At 36.0% G+C, this 19,829-nt stretch overlaps 1 long non-coding RNA gene across 3 annotated transcripts; it reads right to left on the bottom strand.

Annotated features, from left to right (window-relative positions):
• Nucleotides 1-5,330: 5,330 nt before the first annotated feature.
• LOC136828164 (uncharacterized) lies at nucleotides 5,331-18,537 on the bottom strand. 3 transcript variants are annotated; one of them, XR_010849947.1, is made up of 4 exons: nucleotides 17,897-18,537; nucleotides 15,265-15,565; nucleotides 13,100-13,202; nucleotides 5,331-10,322 (listed from the first exon to the last, which is right to left on the bottom strand). It is a non-coding gene; the product is annotated as an uncharacterized lncRNA (long non-coding RNA). The 3 variants fall into 3 exon arrangements; XR_010849948.1 differs by having other exon boundaries at nucleotides 5,331-10,318; nucleotides 13,096-13,199; nucleotides 17,897-18,502; XR_010849946.1 differs by having other exon boundaries at nucleotides 13,100-13,199; nucleotides 17,897-18,501.
• Nucleotides 18,538-19,829: the final 1,292 nt, after the last annotated feature.

Below are 19,829 nucleotides of genomic sequence, written 5' to 3' on the forward strand. Positions count from 1 at the left end.
GTTAATTTATCTGTTTTTTCTAATAATTGATCTCTTCTGTATCTCCTGTTGCTTCTTGCAAATGAACGCTATATTCTTTGGAAGCTTGAATTTCACACCAATGGCCCCTTCTGTGTGATTGTAACGTATGAATAGGGTTCATCTTTTGAATAATAATAATAATATTGCAGGAAGTGCAATATGGAAGACGAGACCATAAGCCACATAGCAAGTGAATGTCTGGCGCTGGCACAGAACCAGTGCAAAAAGAGGCATGATTCAGTAGCAAAAGCCCTCCACTGGAGCCTGTGCAAGAAACACCAGCTAGCTTGCAGTAATGAGTGGTACGAACACCAACCTGAGGGAGTGATAGAAAATGAACAGGCAAAGATCCTCTGGGACTATGGTATTAGAACAGATAGGGTGATACATGCCAATAGGCCAGACGTGATGACTGACAAAATCAAGTATCATCATTCACTGATGTGGCAATACCATTGGAAACCAGAGTAGATGAGAAAGACAGAGAAAAAACTGATAAGTATCAAGACCTGAAAATTGAAATAAGAAGGATATGGAATATGCCAGTGGAAACTATACCCATAATCCATAATCACAGGAACACTAGGCACAATCCCAAAATCCCTGAAAAGGAATCTGAAAAAACTAGATGCCGAAGTAGCTCCAGGACTCGTGCAGGAAAGTGTGCTACTAGAAACAGCGCACATAGCGTGAAAAGTGATGGACCCCTAAGGAGGCAGGATGCAACCCGGAACCCCACACATTAAAAACCAGCCAGTCCAATAAGATGACTGTGATAGAAAAAAAATAAATACAAAGTAATAATAATAGTGAATCTCACATGCATAAGATACGCTTTAACATTAGATTTTGAAAGGACAAGACTTCCCACCCCAAGACAACTATAAGATGAAAAATTTTCAAGACCAGCAGTGAGACACATCAAGTCAGCTATACTCTGAGAACTTGATTTTCCTGACTGATGGAGAAGTGGTCTAGACAAGTTAATCTTGCCTGGCATAAATTCCTACACTACCTTCTTCAAGTACCAGAGTAGGCTACCTGTTTGCCTTAAGAGAAACTCCCTAAAATTCCGACCAACAGACCATAAATGGTTGTCCTAGGTGTTAAATTTTGGATTAACCAACTGAAGGTGAAATAAATACAGAATCTGGGCCAAAGGCCAAGTGCTGGGACCTATGAGGTCTTTCAGCGGTGAAAGGCAAAACAGAGTAAAAAGGTTTTAATGGTGTAACGCAAAGAAAACCTCACAGACACACTATGAAACAATTGTTGGTAGTGGGTGGATAGCAATATGGAAGAAAGAATATGAATAGAGGTTTACAGTTATAGGAATGAAAGGGGTTGCAGCTAGGAGCCATGGAAGGGACCCTGCCAAGAGCCTTGAGAATGCCTACAGTGCACCGTGTCAGGTGCACTAATGGCACCAACCCACTAGAGGGTATATGAATAAGGAAATTGGAAACAGACACAGAGATTTTGCCAATGCAAACATCTCAGATACACTTGAACTGTTCAAGTGTGCTGACTGATGAACTACACCTTAAAGGAAGGGCACAGTACCAGGTTGACCAAATCTCAAAGTCAGAAAAAATATAACGAGCATGACAAACAGACACACACACACACACACACAACTTCAAGGAGCTAGAATAAAGCAATAGAACAGAACTGCAACAATCAAAAAAAACAAATACAGTGCATTCAGAGGATGATGATGGGGAAAACAACTCTAGTCAAGATAGAGTAGAAAAAATGAATCATGAAATAGAGAGTAAATGCAGTGGATGGAGGAATCCCAGAAACTAACAAAGGGGCTGAGAGAGCTTAGTTACATAAACAAATGGTGTCAAAAGAGATAGAGATTAAGGATGTTAAATTGAGAAGCCAAAAACAGGTTTTGAAGAAAAACCTATTTTTGAGCAGTCCTCAAACCATGGTGTGCCAGTGCTCCCATGGTACAGACTAATCAAAGAAATATTTTTCTAGCCTGGTCTTGTAGCCGGCTATTGTGTCCAATGAAAACACTAACACGTGATAGAATAATGGACTCAAAGATAAGAGGGCATTTTCCCTTATCTTCAGCGAAGCTGAACCCAGTTTTTCCTACAAAGAAGTGACTAATATCTTATTTTACGACCGGGCAGGCAAAAGACCATCTCCATTACTCTCTGCTGAGCAGAAACCAAGTCATGACATGAAAACTCTATACACGAAGTTTGAATACACAGATGTCAAAACAATTCACAAAGACAATAACGCCTAACAGGCAACAACATGAATACCATACTTGACTAAGGATTCACTTAGTTACTGAATCTTGCAGGATGCAAAAAAAGGATAAAGCAGCAGGGAGTAACTTGACCAGGGACCCGAATACTATTACCTCAGAAGAGGTCACAGATTCCAGGAAACCTATGTAAAGAAAGAAATGATACATCACAAGTCAGAGGCAAAGGAATATAGGCAAAACCTATATTCAAAAAAGAGAATTACTCGACATAAAGAAAAGCAATATCACAGCTGGAGAACCATAAGGTGCTGCAGGGTGAGCTACAAGTTACACAGCAAAATATAGACGATACAGATTAAGTCATACAAACATTTACGATGGCTGATGCTTAAGGGGTACAAAAGGAGATAAGGTACAACAACGTAAGAAGTTGGGAGATCCAAAATCCAACAATCAAAGGATGATGCTGGTCAAGTGTACAGTCAAACTAGTTATTTGTAAGGCATGGTAGAATTAAAGTGAAGTAGACAGAAGCCAAAGGAGATTCATGGTGGATTGATAAAACAGATAAAGATATTAGAAAGGTGTACAAATGGTGAATATGGGAGATTACACTGAAAAGTCCAAAGACCAGTTAATAGCACTGAGTCAACTGGAACGAGAGATTTGTCATACAAAATCCACATCACAAAAGGCCAGAAACAGTCCAAATTGGCCATTAAAAACAAACCAAAAACAAGGCCTAAAAAGGTGTGCATAGTAAAGGAAGCAATAAGTGATGATGTAAACACCAGGTAACTCCAAGCAGCTCACAAGGATAGAATAAAGGAACCACAGTCAACACAAGAAAACCAACTGTTAACGGTAAAGAGGATGACTCGTTAGGCAGAAGGCCATTTCCAGTCTGAAGAGATTTGAAATGGGAACTGGCCAAGGACGACATCCAGTGTTTGTAATGAAGCACTCCAAAGACAAGGAACAAGACAGTACAATATCTCTACATACAGTGGAAAATATACCCTTGTAGTGCAGAAACTACAATGACACTGTATCATGGTAGCAATTCACGAATAATTTAGAATGGCCCACAGACCTCCATTATGGTAAAGAAAGCACTGTACAATGCAGGACAACTGTAGATGCCTCCCATCAGACAAGGTCATCACGGCACAAAGTCCTACTACAAGTAATAACTTCTTTTCCAAGAACTGCTTACTGTACTTAAATTTAGAAATAATGGATGCATCAGGGAAAGAAATATGGCAAGAATTTAAAAAGGAAGACTTCAATGTGCACATTACAATCACAAGTGATAGCATAGGATAACCACAGAAGAGACTACAGATGGGTATGGTGAACAACGGCTCAAACAGGCCAGACGAAATTGATGTACTGGAAACAGATGTTATAGAGAATGTAAAAGATTCTTGGATGAAATGTAAAGATATCAGGCAGTGTAAGGCAAACAGATTGAAATCCAAGAGTAAAGGTTACGATAAAGCATAAACCACCTTTGTTGTCAATGCACAACCATGAGCCTATAAGCTGAAGTGAAGCCTAAGTGCCTCTTTCAAAGGGAGTTTAGAAATTTATCATCAAGTAGTTTAACCAGACCACTAAGAGACTATGAAACAAGAGAATGAGTCAAGATAGGATGCCAAGTGTACTCAAACATGCAAAAGGGTCAAGACTGCTAATCTGGTTATGTCCTAAGGTTACAGATGGATGATCTGATGGAAGAAGAAATGGAATATGTGAAATGAAGCAAAATCCTGAAGAAAAGGTATCTGATGGCTGGGATGTAGATATGAGTTAGTACTGTGGGGAGATGCAAGAACTGATTACTAAACAACAGAATCCCAAAAATGAAAAACAAACGCTCCTCACAAAAAACATGAGGTTGAAAATATACCACCAATATAAGGGACACAATAACAATGCTACTATTAATGGGAAACAAATATGGACAAAATGAGAATGATTTGACATACAACCTAGAACGACACGGGAGAAAGAAGTGGGAATCATATCTCCTTCAAGGACTTTCAAGGAAATCTAGACTGTTATATTTTCTCTATGGTTGGGCTGTCCTTACAATACACCATCCTACTTATGAAAATTGAACTTACAAACATTCCGAGATACAAAACAAACAGGATTGCAAATTAAAATGGTTTCCGAGAGCTCCCCTTTGCCAAATAGTTCAGATTTTGTTTTGCATGCCTATTCTGTACACACAGTACTGTTTGTAGAGTGTGCTGTGATTTAGGATGAAAAAATGTACAGTATTCTATTGACTGCATATCATACTGTACTTGAATAGGTATGAAGAGTACAGTAACATCTTACAAACAACTCAACATACAGTAAACTCGTTTGTAAGTAGGGTGGTTTCTGTACACAAAAAATTTCCTCAGCAATGCGTGTACTATTTATGTAAAATATAAACACCTCCAAAATTCTGATGATGGACAAAATGAAAAACACACTTAGTCCCTCTGCTTGGAAATAACAATAAAGGCTTTTTGTAAAATAACAGGTTGTTCTGAGAGAGAGAAAGCACATGAAATATCTGTTACCAATAAATAAAACACAAAACATTTTATTTAAAAAAAAAGTATCAAAGTGACAACACTTTCACAGTTTTTATAAACCCAAGAGCACAATTTTTAGTCACGCCTTAAGCGTATTCAAATATCATGGAGTCTGAATCACTTACACATTCTCTTGATATTATACTCATATCTTATCCGGAGACAGCATCATAGTAAGAAAATATTATCAAAGACATCATTTGAGTGTTACTTTTAACACCATTTCTTTGAGTTGCAACAGAGAAAGGGAGGGTGGGAAATTATTTATTGTTACTGTTACTATTATCATGTGGTTTAAAGGGATTACTAAGTGATATTTCCATGACCCACCTAAAGGATCCGTTTTCAAGTGACATTTGAAAATTGTAGCAAACAGAATGATGGAACCACCAAAAGAGAAAAAACAGCAAGAGAAGCACAAATAACTCTGAACAAGAAGAGGTCAAATTTTACCATTATTGTTATTCATATTATTCAGAAGATGAACCCTATCCATATGGAACAAGCCCACAAAGGCCACTGACTTGAAATTCACGCTTCCAAAGAATATTATTGGTGTTCATTAAAAAGAAGTTACAGGAGGTACAGGGAAATACAAAAAGAAGAGGTTGCTCATTAAAAATTAAAATATGAATAGATAAAAATGTAAGTTATTAAAATGCAAGGAGAATTGTATTAGGGTAGTAATAAGGCCCAAACAATTGTACAAATATCATTCTTATTGAAAAGAACTTTACCTTTCCTATACTAACCCAATACCTTAACTTGGTCTAATTCATGTGCAGTGCATAGTCCCAGACACCATAAACCACTGCAGGCAAAACCAAATAAAATTTTTATGATAAAATTTCATGACGGGATAAATGGAAACTTTCTTTTAATGATTTGTTTCCTATATCTGACATACGTTTCAAATGTCTGATTGGAGCTGTTGTTCTGCATTCACAGATTAGGTCTTGTAAGTGTGACCAGTTGTAAGACAGGAACGTATATAATAATTCAATGTGGTGTTCAGAAATAAACACCACAAACTATCGGCTGATTTAATTTGCTCTAAATCAATCATCCTCTAATTCAAATCATACAGGGTCCCAAAACTGCACCACAGAAGTTGGCAAAAGCAAGAAACTGCCGTTCAAAATATCTCATAGGTAACTAACTCACTAACAGAGGTACTGAACTGATGATGAATTCAAGTAGCGCCAACCTGGATTCTGCAGTAGAGACAGACAGACCCTCTGGTACAAAGACCTGACAAAAGGATTAGGCATTGCTTGAGTCAAGTTCTCTGCCAAGGAAATGTAAATGGTACATCACCAAGCCCAGAGAAGATCCAGGTTGTCTGAGAATCCTACTCTACTTCAAAGAGTAAACACCAGATGAACTGGAAAAAGAATGGTGCTTATTCCAGGCTCTGAAATGACAAGAAACTAAAACCCTCCCAAAGGCTGGACTACTTCCAAGGAAAATGACCAAGCAAGTTCCATCCCACTGGTTAGAAAAAGGAACCTGTTGATGAACAAGCAATTGAAGGGTAAAAATGGTAACTAGCTGAAAGAAATGGAATGCGTTAAGCATCGTTCATTCTACAGAACAGTGCCTGGCAAACACAGGTTCTGTCATTGGTAATCCACTAACCAAAAGCTGGATTCATCCAGTAATAGTATTACCTGTCCTGTCCTGTCCTGACAAAGTGAAGACCAAACATTTTTACCCCTATAATTTTGGATTCCAAAAACAGAAGAATCACAATGGGGGAGGAGCAGGAGGTATCTTCACCCCCCAATTCCAGAGCCTAGTCACAAAAGCTTCTGTGAGCAACTAATCTACTCTAAGTGACTGAACTGAAAAGCCATATATAAGCTCGAAATGAGCCCACAAAGAGGGTGAAATCAAAGGTTAGACATATGGCAACCTGGTAACTGCAGGTTCCTGAGTCAAGAAGCCTACCACCAACTTATTGTGCTCTAGTCGAAAATGCAGAGCAAGCGAATATCAATGAGACAAGGCAACACTGACAAAAATATTTATCTTGCTCACAAAAGACACCTACTGGGCCTGGTGTTTACCCTGTTCCTTCCACAGTGGATTATAGATCTAAAATGTCACACAGCACATAAATAAAATCAAGTTAACATATTGGGCTTGTTAATAAAAGCAAATTCTAAATAAGGAAAACATTTTAGAAGAAAGAAGTTCAAGAAATTTGATGCTACTCAAAGAAATAATGTTAAAATCTCACACTAAATACTTGCATATACCTTCATCAATTTTTGACAGTTAATAAAAGTTTTCTAAAAACAATATTCATGAACAAATTAACACTCAAGATTGTCATGTGCATGACACATCAAAGCTCAAAATGTACAGTACATTTTATAAAAAAAAAAAAAACACAAAATTAGACTTTGTCATAGCTGAGGAAATTATCACCAATATGTTTACTGACAGTTTCTACAATTTACTTATGATTCTATGAGAGTAAAAAATTAACTATACTGTACTACTTTTTCTCCTTCTCACTTTAATCACTAGATAAGGATGCTGTTGTTAAATGCAGTGATGTAATAAAAAAATTAATAAACTATACCATTGTCATAAATTTCTCTTTTAACTGAATAAGAGAAGGTAACACAAAAGGGCCGAAAAAATCAACAATGTTATAAAAGAACATTAAAATGAAAAAAAATACAAAGGCAGAATTACACTTCCTATAAAAAAATTGACAAAATCAAGTATCCCAACACAAAAACATAAGATACTGTACCTTTACAATTACGATGTATAGTTCAAACAAGGCCACAAGGTATTACTAGGACAAGTTCTTAAATGGATTAAAACCTGTGTTATTGTGACATACATTAACCAAACAACAACTGGCTCAAAGAAAATTATAAATTCTATTTACTAATTTGACAGAAAACCATAAATCTTATTTAATAAATTGATATAAAACTGTAAATCTTATTTAATAAATTGATGGAGAACTGTAAATCTTATTCAATAAATTGATAGAATACTGTAAATCTTATCTAAAAAATTCATAGAAAACTCTAGATCTTATTCAAAATACTGATAGAAAACTGTAAATCTTTAATAAATTGACAGAAAAATGCAAATCTTATTTAATAATTGACAGAAAACTGTAAATCATATTCAATAAATTGATAGAAAACTGCAAATCTTATTTAACAAACTAATAAAAAACTGTAAATCTTATTTAATAAACTGACAGAAAACTATAAAACTTATTTAATAAATTAAAGTGCTTTAAAAGATGCTGAAGATTCTGATAATATCTGAACACATGGGAATGTCTCTTACATTTGCTACTCTGCATTATAATTATGCATCAGTTTAACATTCTTATAAAATATAATTGGCATCAGGTTCTATGATATAGTAAGGCTTACCAGTCTTTGAAAATGACACAAGATTAAAAATTAAACAAGACTGAACAATGAACACCCAAACTTTAAAAATTACACAAAACTGAACAAATAACAAATGACATAAGATTGAACAATGAAAACGACACAAGACTGAACACTGAACAACCATACTTTAAAAACGACACAAGATTGAACACTGTACAACCAGTCTGAAAACGACACAATATGGAACAATGTACAACCAGTCTTTGAAAATGGCACACAGTGGAACTACGTACAACCAGTCTTGGAAAACAATGCAAGACTGAACAATGAACCAGTCTTTGAAAATGAAAACACTGACACAAGATGACACAAGATGGGACAATGCACGAGCCTTTGAAAATGACACAAGATGGAACAATGTACAACCAGTCTTTGAAAATGACACAAGATGGAACAATGTACAACCAGTATTTGAAAACACACAAGGTGGAACAATGTAAAACCAGTCTTTGAAAACGACACAAGATGGAGCAATGTAAAACCAGTCTTTGAAAACTGACACAAGATGGAGCAATGTACAACCAGTCTTTGAAAATGACACAAGATGAAACAATGTACAACCAATATAACAATGTACAACTCTGAAAACAACACAAGAGCGGACGTCCCAAGGACATGACTATTCATGAGCGTGGGCAATGACCCTTCTTCTAATGGGGGGAATTACCTAAAACTGACCAAGACCACAGTGAGGGCAACACCGCTAAAATATTACGCAAGACCTCAGCTAACTGATTTATCAAGCCCTTTAAACCCTTAATATCTGACTCAATTCTATCAACCTTACGCCCTGAATCGAATGGGAAACTAGTAGGAGTAATAGAACGAGGAGAAGAGGAGGTCCTAACAGAGTTACTACAAGGAGAAGGAGACAAATCATTAATTCCCTTAGTACTAGCCTCATCAGACTTAACGTCTTGCTTCTTTTGCTGCCTTTTCAAATGATCAGCCTTTTTTCGTTTACGGTGTTTCACCAATTTTACCATAAATGAATGACCAACATTCACACACTTGACAACGGTCATTCACATTACACTCTTTTTCCTCGACATTTCACATGTCATGAGGATCAGTGGAACTAGAATGAAGCCTGATACAGCAACCTCTTGCTTTACAGGTCCTTAATCTATCATTACCATCCATATTCTAGAGAAAATTCAAGTAAATTTACAAACCAAAGTCGTCAACAGAAAAACCGAGCACAGATAAATCTCTAACAATCTTCTACCGAAGCCGGTAACAGTAGACTGACTAGCTACAGGTGTTTGTACCTATCGTTCATCCTGGTGGGGGGTGAAGGACGTAGATGGACAGAAAGATATTCATAGAAAACCAAGTGTTCTCATTTTTTATTTCAATCTGTCGAACTACCGCTGGTGCAGAAGCAAAAGCTATATAATGGAGATGTAGGGTTCATTTTAAAAAAACAATTTTTTCATACAGTAAACCAAACCATTACTATGAGAAACAAGACCTCTCCAAGCCATAACTGTGAGAAATAGAGTTCTCCATATTTTGCCTAGCTATAGACTTATCAGCCTTACATACAGAATTTACATTCCTTATTTTTAAGTTTGCTACTCCACCCAGCAAATCAGGACTTCTTACCAATATTGCTACCGGTCCTCCAGATCAAAGAATCAAGTTAACAAAACATTATTCAGATTCTGTGAAGCTTTAAATGCGACCCCAAGCTGTCAGTGTTGCACAAAGCATTTAATTACACAGCATCAGCTTACTTCAAGTAATATGCAAGACATGGCAATACTGCAGAACACAGATAATTATTATTATTTATCCATCAAATGGAATTATACCAAAACCATATACACCATCTAATTAACACCCCTCCTGGTCAAATTGGCCTCCTCTTGAGAAAATAAAGAAAACTGCTTATATTCTTCTGATTTTCAGTCGAGTTCCAATGAGCAGTTGCTTTCTGTAAGTGCTGATGGGTCCATGTTCTCAAAACTTCAAATAATTTTCAAAAGGAATCTGCTTTCTGTTAATGCTGACAGTTCCATTTCTCAAAACTTTCTGGAAAGCAAAGAACACACTTCAGTATACAGTGCATATCTGTCGCCTCAACTCTGAAATATCTTTTTCAAGATTAATTAAGAAAATAAATTCACTTCAAAGTACTGTATAACTTCTTCCAACAAAGATATCAACAGATATAAACCTACAAGAACAATGTTTCAAGGTTTTCATGTTGACATTGCATTCAGTATGCTGAGGGGAGAAAGACACTATAATATAGATGTGGAACATTGCAAGAGCATGGTATGAAAGCACTGGAAAAGATTCTGAGGCAGCTTAAGAAAGATTGAAATCAACAACCGAGTCTAGTTTTGTGCCAGAGAAATCAACAACAGAGGTGAATGCAGGTAAATACAGGAGAGTTCTACCTACAATAAGAAATTACAACACCATGTGTTTGGGATCTTGAGAAGGACCGGGTGTCCTGTGGAAATGCCAAGGATATCTTGAAGAAAGAACACAGATAAACTCCTAGACCAGACAGGAATTCAGGGAGGAAGTGATGCTGTATCACAATCTATGATGCTGTATCACTAGCATCTCAGCACTTGATCTTTATATTCGAGTCCTCACAAATGATACAGTTTCATAATACACTGACCATCAACCAGTCAAATTCCTCCCTTCTTATGGGACTGGCCAGAAGAATTCTTCCTTGAATGAATCAAGAACTGAAACAGGTAAAAGGTTCATATGGCTTGCAGCCATGTTGGAAGAATAGAATAGAATATAATAAAATGCAGAATTTAGGCCAAAGGCCAAGCGCTGGGACCTATGTGGTCTTTCAGCTCTGAAACAGAAACTGAGAGTAAAAAGATGTAACAGGAAGAATACCTCACAGTTGTGCACTATGAATCAATTGTTGAGAGAGGGTGTAAAGTCAGATGGAAGAAAGATAATAAGACAGAGGTACAGTAAAAAGAATGAAAGGGGTTGCAGCTAGGGGCTGAAGGGAGGCTGCAGAGAACCATAAGTAATGCCTACTGTGCACCATATAAAGTTCATTGGCAGCATACCCCATTACAGGGACCATCTCAGAAGAGAGGAGGAGAACAGATGGAAAATGAATGATGGGAAAAGAGCTGTGATACACAATAATAGCCCTCTTAATCAGTTACGCATGTCTGGGCAGCTATTACCCATACTGCAGGACATGGAAAGGTATGATATACAATGACCATGACTCTTCTGGTATGTGGAAAAAAACATATGAAAAATCTAAACTGATCAGAAATCACCAGAAAGTACAAGTCATTTAAGAAGGTACGCAAAAAGCTGACATAAAAATGTGGAATAACGAAGACAACAAAAATGGATAAACATTAATAAGGAGGAAAAAGCTGTGGAATAACAGGGACAGCAGCTAAGACAAAAGACAAAAATGGATAACCTAACGTTAATAAAGGAGGGAATCTTGGAAGTAAAAGTGACAGAATGCTGATGATAATCAGCTGAAGTAGTTAAGACAGGTAACAGGGACAGCAGCGATGCCATACTAAAAGACATCAAGACATCTCTGGTACCACCTAACCTTAAAAATCTGAGCAAATGTTGTTTGCAACCAAGTATGAAAAGCAAACCTTAAATGCAAAATTTTTAATGATGAAGTGTATTTCTCAAAACAAAGTAACTGAGCTTCACAATATGACATCTTGGAAGTAAAACAGTGACCAGAATGAATGATGATAATCCTTAAGTAGTTCCGCCTGACTATTAAGTAACATCTTGTGGAAGGCTGCCTTCAAGGATTTGTGTTTAAATAAGGGGTGATTACTGCAGCATAAAATTCTCAAGGGAAAAGTTATAACCTACATAACCGTCCATGCCTAACCCCTTGTGGATTACCACTTACACAACACCAAAACTTTTCCACTCTGTTAGTTCAGGATCTCTTCATTCCTAATTACAAATCAGACTTACCAAATATCTAACAGCATAGTTTGGAAGCTCCCTGTTAATCACCGTGTGGATGACGTGAGGACTACCACATATGCTGGTGTATAAGGCAACGTTTTAACCTTAAAAAATCTCCCCCAAATGGGGGTTCGTCTTATATACCAAGTATGAAAAGCAAACCTTAAATCCTGCAAAAATTTTTAATGATAGGCTAACCCTGAAGTGTTGTGTCAATAGTTAAATACTGTCATAACAATGAATACTGTAAACAAACCTCCTGTAATAAAGGCACTGTAAAAACCATAGGTAATTCAAGTGAATCACTGGTGACACACCTATTGATATTGTAAACAAAACAACTGTAATTACAGTAATTATCATAGGCAATTACAGCAATTACCGTAAGTAATTATCATAATCAGACGTTAGGATGAGCAAGCTCTCATTTTGTTACTAGATTTATCCAGAGTACCATTATTCAAATAGTTATCACAAGACCCATCATGGGCCACACCAACCATCGGAAAAATAAAAGGAGGAAGTATGAAGCTTCGTTCAAGTTAAAAGCAGTAAACTTTGCAAAGGAAGAAGCAGCAGCAGATATTGATACGCCATCAGATTTGGAATTTGATCCATATGATGATTTCCTTACAAATATATCACAAGACGTCATCAACGAACTTATGATATCGGATTTTAACTGTTTAAAAATGTTTTTAAAATGTTTTAATCATTGCAAATATTATCCTTTATACTGTATATTGTACCATTATTTTTTTCAAATAACCTCCCCATTGCTTATGCTTACATCAGCTGACAGTTATTTAATTTAATAAACTGGGTGTCATCTTATAGAGCAAACATACCACTAAACCTACCTTTTTACATGAAAAATGGGGGGGTCATCTTATATGCAGAGTCGACTAATACGCCGGCATATACGGTATATTAACTGCTCTTCTTGGCCTGCTCAAACATCTGCTGAAAAAAAGGAAAAACTAAGGTCACTCAAATCATTTTTTTTTTCACAAATGCTATGAGCAGTTTTCATAATCAAGGTCACTCAAATCATTTTTTTTTCACAAATGCTATGAGCAGTTTTCATAATCTTACTGATGCTATCCAGCTGATGTTTATTATAGCCATTACACATCTTAACTTTTAAGGGTAAAATACACACTATGGATCTTCAGGAAACTACAAAACCTTAAGTGAAAGACATTTCTTGAACATATGATTCAATCTTTTACAACTATACAAAGCGTGGACTTAAAACTGAAAGATTAACCATTACAACACTCAATACACCACTTGCAATGACAACTGTAGGTCTTATAAAACTGATTACCTCCCTTATAATATTTTACGTATCTCTAAATATTACTGTAGGTCCCAATGACCTTATTTGGACTACAACATTTATGAAGTTGAAGATTTGTTTAGGCTCATTTAATGTTTGTGCTCTTTTTTTTGGTAAAAGTGCATTAATTAAATTTCAGCAGGTAGGATTGCAATGTACTGCAAAGACCATATTTATGCAGGAAAGATCACACACTGACTCGATTCTAGATAGCAATGTACTACAAAGACTATATTTGTGCAGGTAGGACTGAAAACTGTCCAGATTCTAGACAGCAGTGTACTCCAAAGATCATATTGTAAACAAGAAAAGTGGCTGAGAAATGTAGCATCCTGAGGCTGGGAGATAACATTAATTCACTGACGTGTGAGAGTAAAATTAAATCCTCTTGAAGAACATACAACTGGATTTTACATCAACCTCATAGAAAGCCTTCCTATGTTTCCTTTACAACTGATGCATTTAACAAATAAAAATACTTTTTTAAAGTGCTCATGTGACTGTAAGTCTGACATCTGCAATATATGGGCAGCTAATAACTTCACATTTGAATGACCAACAAATGCAAGTGGCTTTGCTGATGCTGTCACACAAATGTGTCAAGAATCCTTGAAAACCAAGAGACTTTAAGATAAGTTTTTGATAAACCAGGAGTCCAAGATCAACTGCCTGGCACCAGAAGGGGAACTCAAGACTAGTCTCTAGTCAGGGTATATGCCTGGCCATGTTCCTGAAATAGGTGGAGCAGGCACAAAAAGACCGGACACCACACCAGTCCTCACATATGTTGGGGCAATTAGTGCACCTTAAATAGTCATAACTAAACAAAAACAGAGGACAGGAGAAAACTGTATAAAAACCCCAACAAAACCTGAATTAGCAATTCTCTATGTAAGATATTTTCAGTGAAATAATACCTAATGATAGCTTAACAACAGCCTAATAAATAGCCCGATGATGTGTTGTCTTCCTCTCAGGAGCGAGCACAAGCTGCGAAGGGTTTCCTTACGTGACCAGTATCGAAGATACTTTAGGAAGATCGCTACCAAAAAATGGTCAAGAAGCAGCTAGTAAAACAAAATGCAGATATGCTGATGAAATGTCCTTTGTGGAAGAGAGAGACCTTTTTGTGAGTGGAGAGAAGATATGGAAGAGGACAAAATAATCTAGACAACTGATGGAGCAAACTGTTGGATTGAGATGTGTTCAGGACAAGTAGGCAAATGTGCAATCAAGACAACAGTGTATACTTCATCGCGAAAATCCATGCTGCCACCTCACACAGCTTCTGCTGAGCTAATGAAATATTTAGTAGATAATGACAAGAAAAGTTCTACTGATCTCACTGATTTGTTCTTTAATACTGTGGCTGCTACAGTAAAGAAATCTTCCCCTATCATTAAAATATTATCAAAACCAAATTTTTTCACTTGTATCAGAGTATAAGATGAAACAAATTTTAGAGCAAATTCCACCTACAGTTCAAAACATTAACACAGTTGATTCACCATATTCTTTACCATCATCCTATTCACACCACCAAGGAGAAAACATGGACAACCAGTTCCAGAACATGTAAAGGACACGAAAAGGAAATTATACACACCCATTAGAACATGTTCTGTGCTAGCCTACCACACAAAATAAAAAACAATTGTAATAATACTGTAGTTTGATACTCACCTTAAGCATACAGCTAGTTTTCCTTTCGGTGGAATAGCTTCCTAGAAACTTCATCGTCTTCCAGCCCCTCGTAAAGAGTCCAGTATTCACCTTCTTATCTTTTCCTCAATGCTTTATGTACCCATAATTGCTTCTCTTTGGGCTTCAACTCACTCTCTCCATCTAAAAGAAGTGCTATTGATGCAAGTTCCTTAGCAGCTGAATCTGCGAGGCGCCATGACTACTGGGAGGTTGGGCTTGAACTGAACGGGATCGTGATGGATAGTGTGACTACAAGGCATGGATGATGGGATTCACTGGCCTGCAACACAGGGGAAAATTAGAATTTGATGCTAACTCCTTACAAGACTTCAAAAACATTCAAATAATTTTCCAAATGGCAAATTACTGATAATGCTATCAATCACAATCGTTCCATAGTGGAAATAAATTCAATTTTCTGACCACGTCTTATCAGATCATTTTCACGAGGGTTAGGACTGACTTTAAACTCCTATCTCATTCTAACATCTGATGAGGCATAATCATTACAATCTTTGCATTTGCCTAGACAGGCAAGATGTCCCGATTGTGCTCGTATTAACTCAAAACCTACTTTTAAATTAATTACCTTGCAATGAAGCTGGGAGCCTAACCTCCAGCAAAGAATCTGATAACAAAGACCACGCCAATCACAGTGCAAAGCCTATCATAAATATTTAACAAATCTGCTCTCTACCCAGCATCAGGAAACTAAATATAGCAATATAACATTGTATGAAATAAGTTTCTGACATGCATTTTATGACATATTTTACTGCAGTGTTGGTGCACCCTTACCTAACCTGTTACACAAGATATAACAGATATCATATTACCCAAGAAAGTTGTTGAAACTTAAATAAGATCAAAACAATTTTAAACAATACAGTTTCTTTGATTAAATGTTACTCAACTACATACATCATTGTTGAAAACATTTATAAAACCACTGACACTCGGATAAAGAATACAAAGAGTATATACCAGTACTGTTTAAGTTTTAAAAAATAAATAATTTAATTCATAGCCTTTTTCTTTGCTGAATACTAAAAATATAGTTCCACTATCACACCACTGATATGACCACATAAATAGTTTTTCCCACTACTACATTGCTCCTGTCAGCCTGCTATGTGGTTTGTATACATACACACACATGCTAAACATCCCTTGGGATTTTGTGCTTCATTTATAACCTGGCAGTCGCTTTCAACATGAGTTTGTAGCATAACCTCACAGCCGGTATTATTCTAAAAAATCTGGTAAAACTGCAGACAACTACCGCGCCCCTCTGGTTCAGTAACTATCAGTTTAAGCGCAAAATTGGCACCGTGTTTAGTACCAGCCCCTTGGGGATGAACGTAAAACATAAACAAAAGACTGTAAATATCATAAAAACAAATAAATGGCATAAACATAAACAGACATGAGAAAATGGCAGTAAATATTACGGTCGCCGACTGGCGGAACCAGGCCACAGCAGTAGTCTTCAGTCCTGCCCAAAATTTGTTGCAAAATCCAAAACCTGATTTTGGAATGCATGCACTCATGGGATAAATAACATTATTTTTTGGTGTAAGTTGACAGTGGATGCAAATGAAAATTTAAAAGCATTTTTGTTCACCAGAATTTTCATATTTTGAACCATTCACAGGGTCTAGACTACTTATTACCCCATTAAAAACACTGCGGTGTTGACTTTCCCTCAACCTTGCTTACTTCTTCCTAAGTTATGAGTATTCTCTACTTGTCTACTGAAAATTCTGACCAAATTCATAAACAAGACAATAAAATACCCAATTATTGTGACTTGAAGCCATTCCAAGGGTCCAGACTTCAATAACCTGAAATGGGGAAAGACATTTCTGCCATAAGCTATAGCCTATGACGCCTAGGATGGGTTCAAGGTTATCATTCAGGGTAAGGCTGTACCCACAATACCCCTCCTTGCCTAATGTACAATTCAGGCCATCCTAAAATAACTTGTCTGTATAAACATCGACCTGGGCCACAGACCTAGGGTTATACCTTAGGGTACCTATGCCAAGCAAATTAGGATACCCATGCCCTTTTAGATTTAAATACTGACAATTAACTTTTAGCTTTTAAATAACACAAACACCGACGTTTAATAGTGTTACTTTGGGGGGTTCACGGGGGGCGACGCCCACCAGGCCAGGTTAGCTTAGGTTAATATTAATTATTATTATACTCATCACCTGGAATCAAATTATGGTATTTCTATGGATAATTTTAGGGCAGATTGAGTATATAAATATAATTAAAGAATCACGAATATATTTGTGCTTTAAGGTCATGATTAAATACGCTATTTGTCCTTAACCGTGAACCCAAAACCCTAATATGATTAACTCCTACTAAAATACCATTAGGATAATTAACTTTATAGTAACATAACTACTATTTTAATACGATTTAAGCACGACAGTGGCGTAATTCAGTCCTAAATATACCCTTGAGTCACTCAAACCTATAATTAAAGTCTATTTTACGCTTAAATACGCCATGTTGACATCGGCCATTATCCTTAACCTGGAAGCCCAAAACATATGATTAACACTAAAATGCCACCAGGCCGTTAATTACATACCTGCCGTAATCATTAGCGTCACTGGTTCATGCCGGTGTAATTATATTCAAATTATACCCTTCATTCGCTTCAAATTTCACTTCACGACAATTTTAGGCGTAAATATGGGAAGGGTAGAGCCGCCATGGCTTCGTCTCGTCTCTTCGAAATCGGCGGTTTTGTTGCTCATATCACTTAAACACGTAACTTTTATCTTACTTTCATCGTGTTTATTTAATCCCGCCATGTTTATACATACGTGGTTATCGATGTAGAGTATATTGAGAGCGGAATAACGGCAAATAGTAGTCAAAATTGGTTGTTCACTCGGTCACACAAGTTCAAAACAACGGCTGCCTTCACGTGGGGGATGATGGTTGCTAGGCAACGGGAGAAGCGCGGGGGAAAGCACTTTTTGAAAGTAGATAAAATAATAAAGGGAAATCAAAAGATAATTAAGGCACTAAGACTTGATAAATTATAATATTTATAACGAGTGATTAATATTAATTACAATGCTTAAATTTGTTTAACCGTACGAGCGAGCGAATACGCTACAATCATCCAAACTTTAGAAAGATTGGCCCCCCTATGTTATCGTACCGCTCGCTAGTTCTCGTATACAAAGGTAGAGAAGATAAATAAATACGAAAATAATTAAGATATTCCGATCTATTTTGGTGCAAAAAATAAAAAATTTAATTAATATTAAATAGATAAATTAAAAGTATTTAACCGTATAAGTGCGCGAACTCGCTAGAATTACTCAAAAATGTTAGAATTCTACTACCCATTTTGCTGCGGGACCACGTCCCTCCAAGCTTTCGGGTTTGAAATATTGACAACAAACAACAATTATTATAAAGTTTATGGCCAATTAATGACTAATAAACTTCATAAATTAAAAAAATAAAGAAGCATAAACATTCTAGACTTATTTTAGCGGAAGATTAAACCCTTTTCTTCCGTTTCTCTTCAGTACAATGGTTCCCCTTGTATTTGCCTTCGTCTTGCATCACATTTATTTGCATATATCTATATATAACCTGTTTATTTGCACGCCTATATTTTTATCGTACTATATAAGTAATTAACGAAATGTAAAACATATCTGAAAATTAGTTTTAGCGGTAAAACAACAATTATTTTTTATCCGAATTTCAAATCAAAGAAAACTTTATAATGGTAAACTCAAGTAAAATGACAACATTGTTTACAATAGGAATCAGTGACAACGGGCCCAAAAGAAACCCTCGTAATTCCCTCTACGCTCGTATTTGAATCATTTCCATATAAATTTTGAATGTATTTATTATCATATTTAATGTTTGTGCTAAATAACGTATTCATCATTTGTTTAAGATTGAATATTCTCGGTAATTAACTTTAGGTTCGTCAGAATTACGAAATTTACGGGGTCCGCGACGCTATAGCCTCCTATTGGTACTTTAAGTAACTAAAATAACAAAAAAATAAAATAAAAACAAACAAATAATAATAACTGACAACTTTCTTTGGTTACGTAAATATTTCACCTTCAATTTTACGTAAACAACAAAGAATTTTAAAGATTTACCGTGAGATTTATATTCTAAAATCATTCTTATTTTCTTTGGCACCAAATAATATTCTTTATTTTGAATAAAAACTCTAAAATAAATAAATTTTAAAATTCTCATAGAGCAACTATTAAACTGCAGGCTATTTTCATTGTGTAACTATTGTACAATTATAACTAATTATTATATAAAAAATATATATTTTATTTATTGTATTAAAAATTATTAAAACAAGTGAATATTATATTTACTTATGTCAAAAGCTATTAATAAAGGAGAATTTTGGATAAAAGCAAGAATTTTAAAAGGTATTTTCCCTTTACAGTTTGGTAAAATAGACAGTCAGGCAATCTTCGAAGCTTGACAGAAAATTTAAAGTTAAACATCAAATCATG

This window comes from Macrobrachium rosenbergii, chromosome 42 (assembly GCF_040412425.1).
Source record: "Macrobrachium rosenbergii isolate ZJJX-2024 chromosome 42, ASM4041242v1, whole genome shotgun sequence".
Taxonomy (NCBI): Eukaryota; Metazoa; Arthropoda; class Malacostraca; order Decapoda; family Palaemonidae; genus Macrobrachium; species Macrobrachium rosenbergii.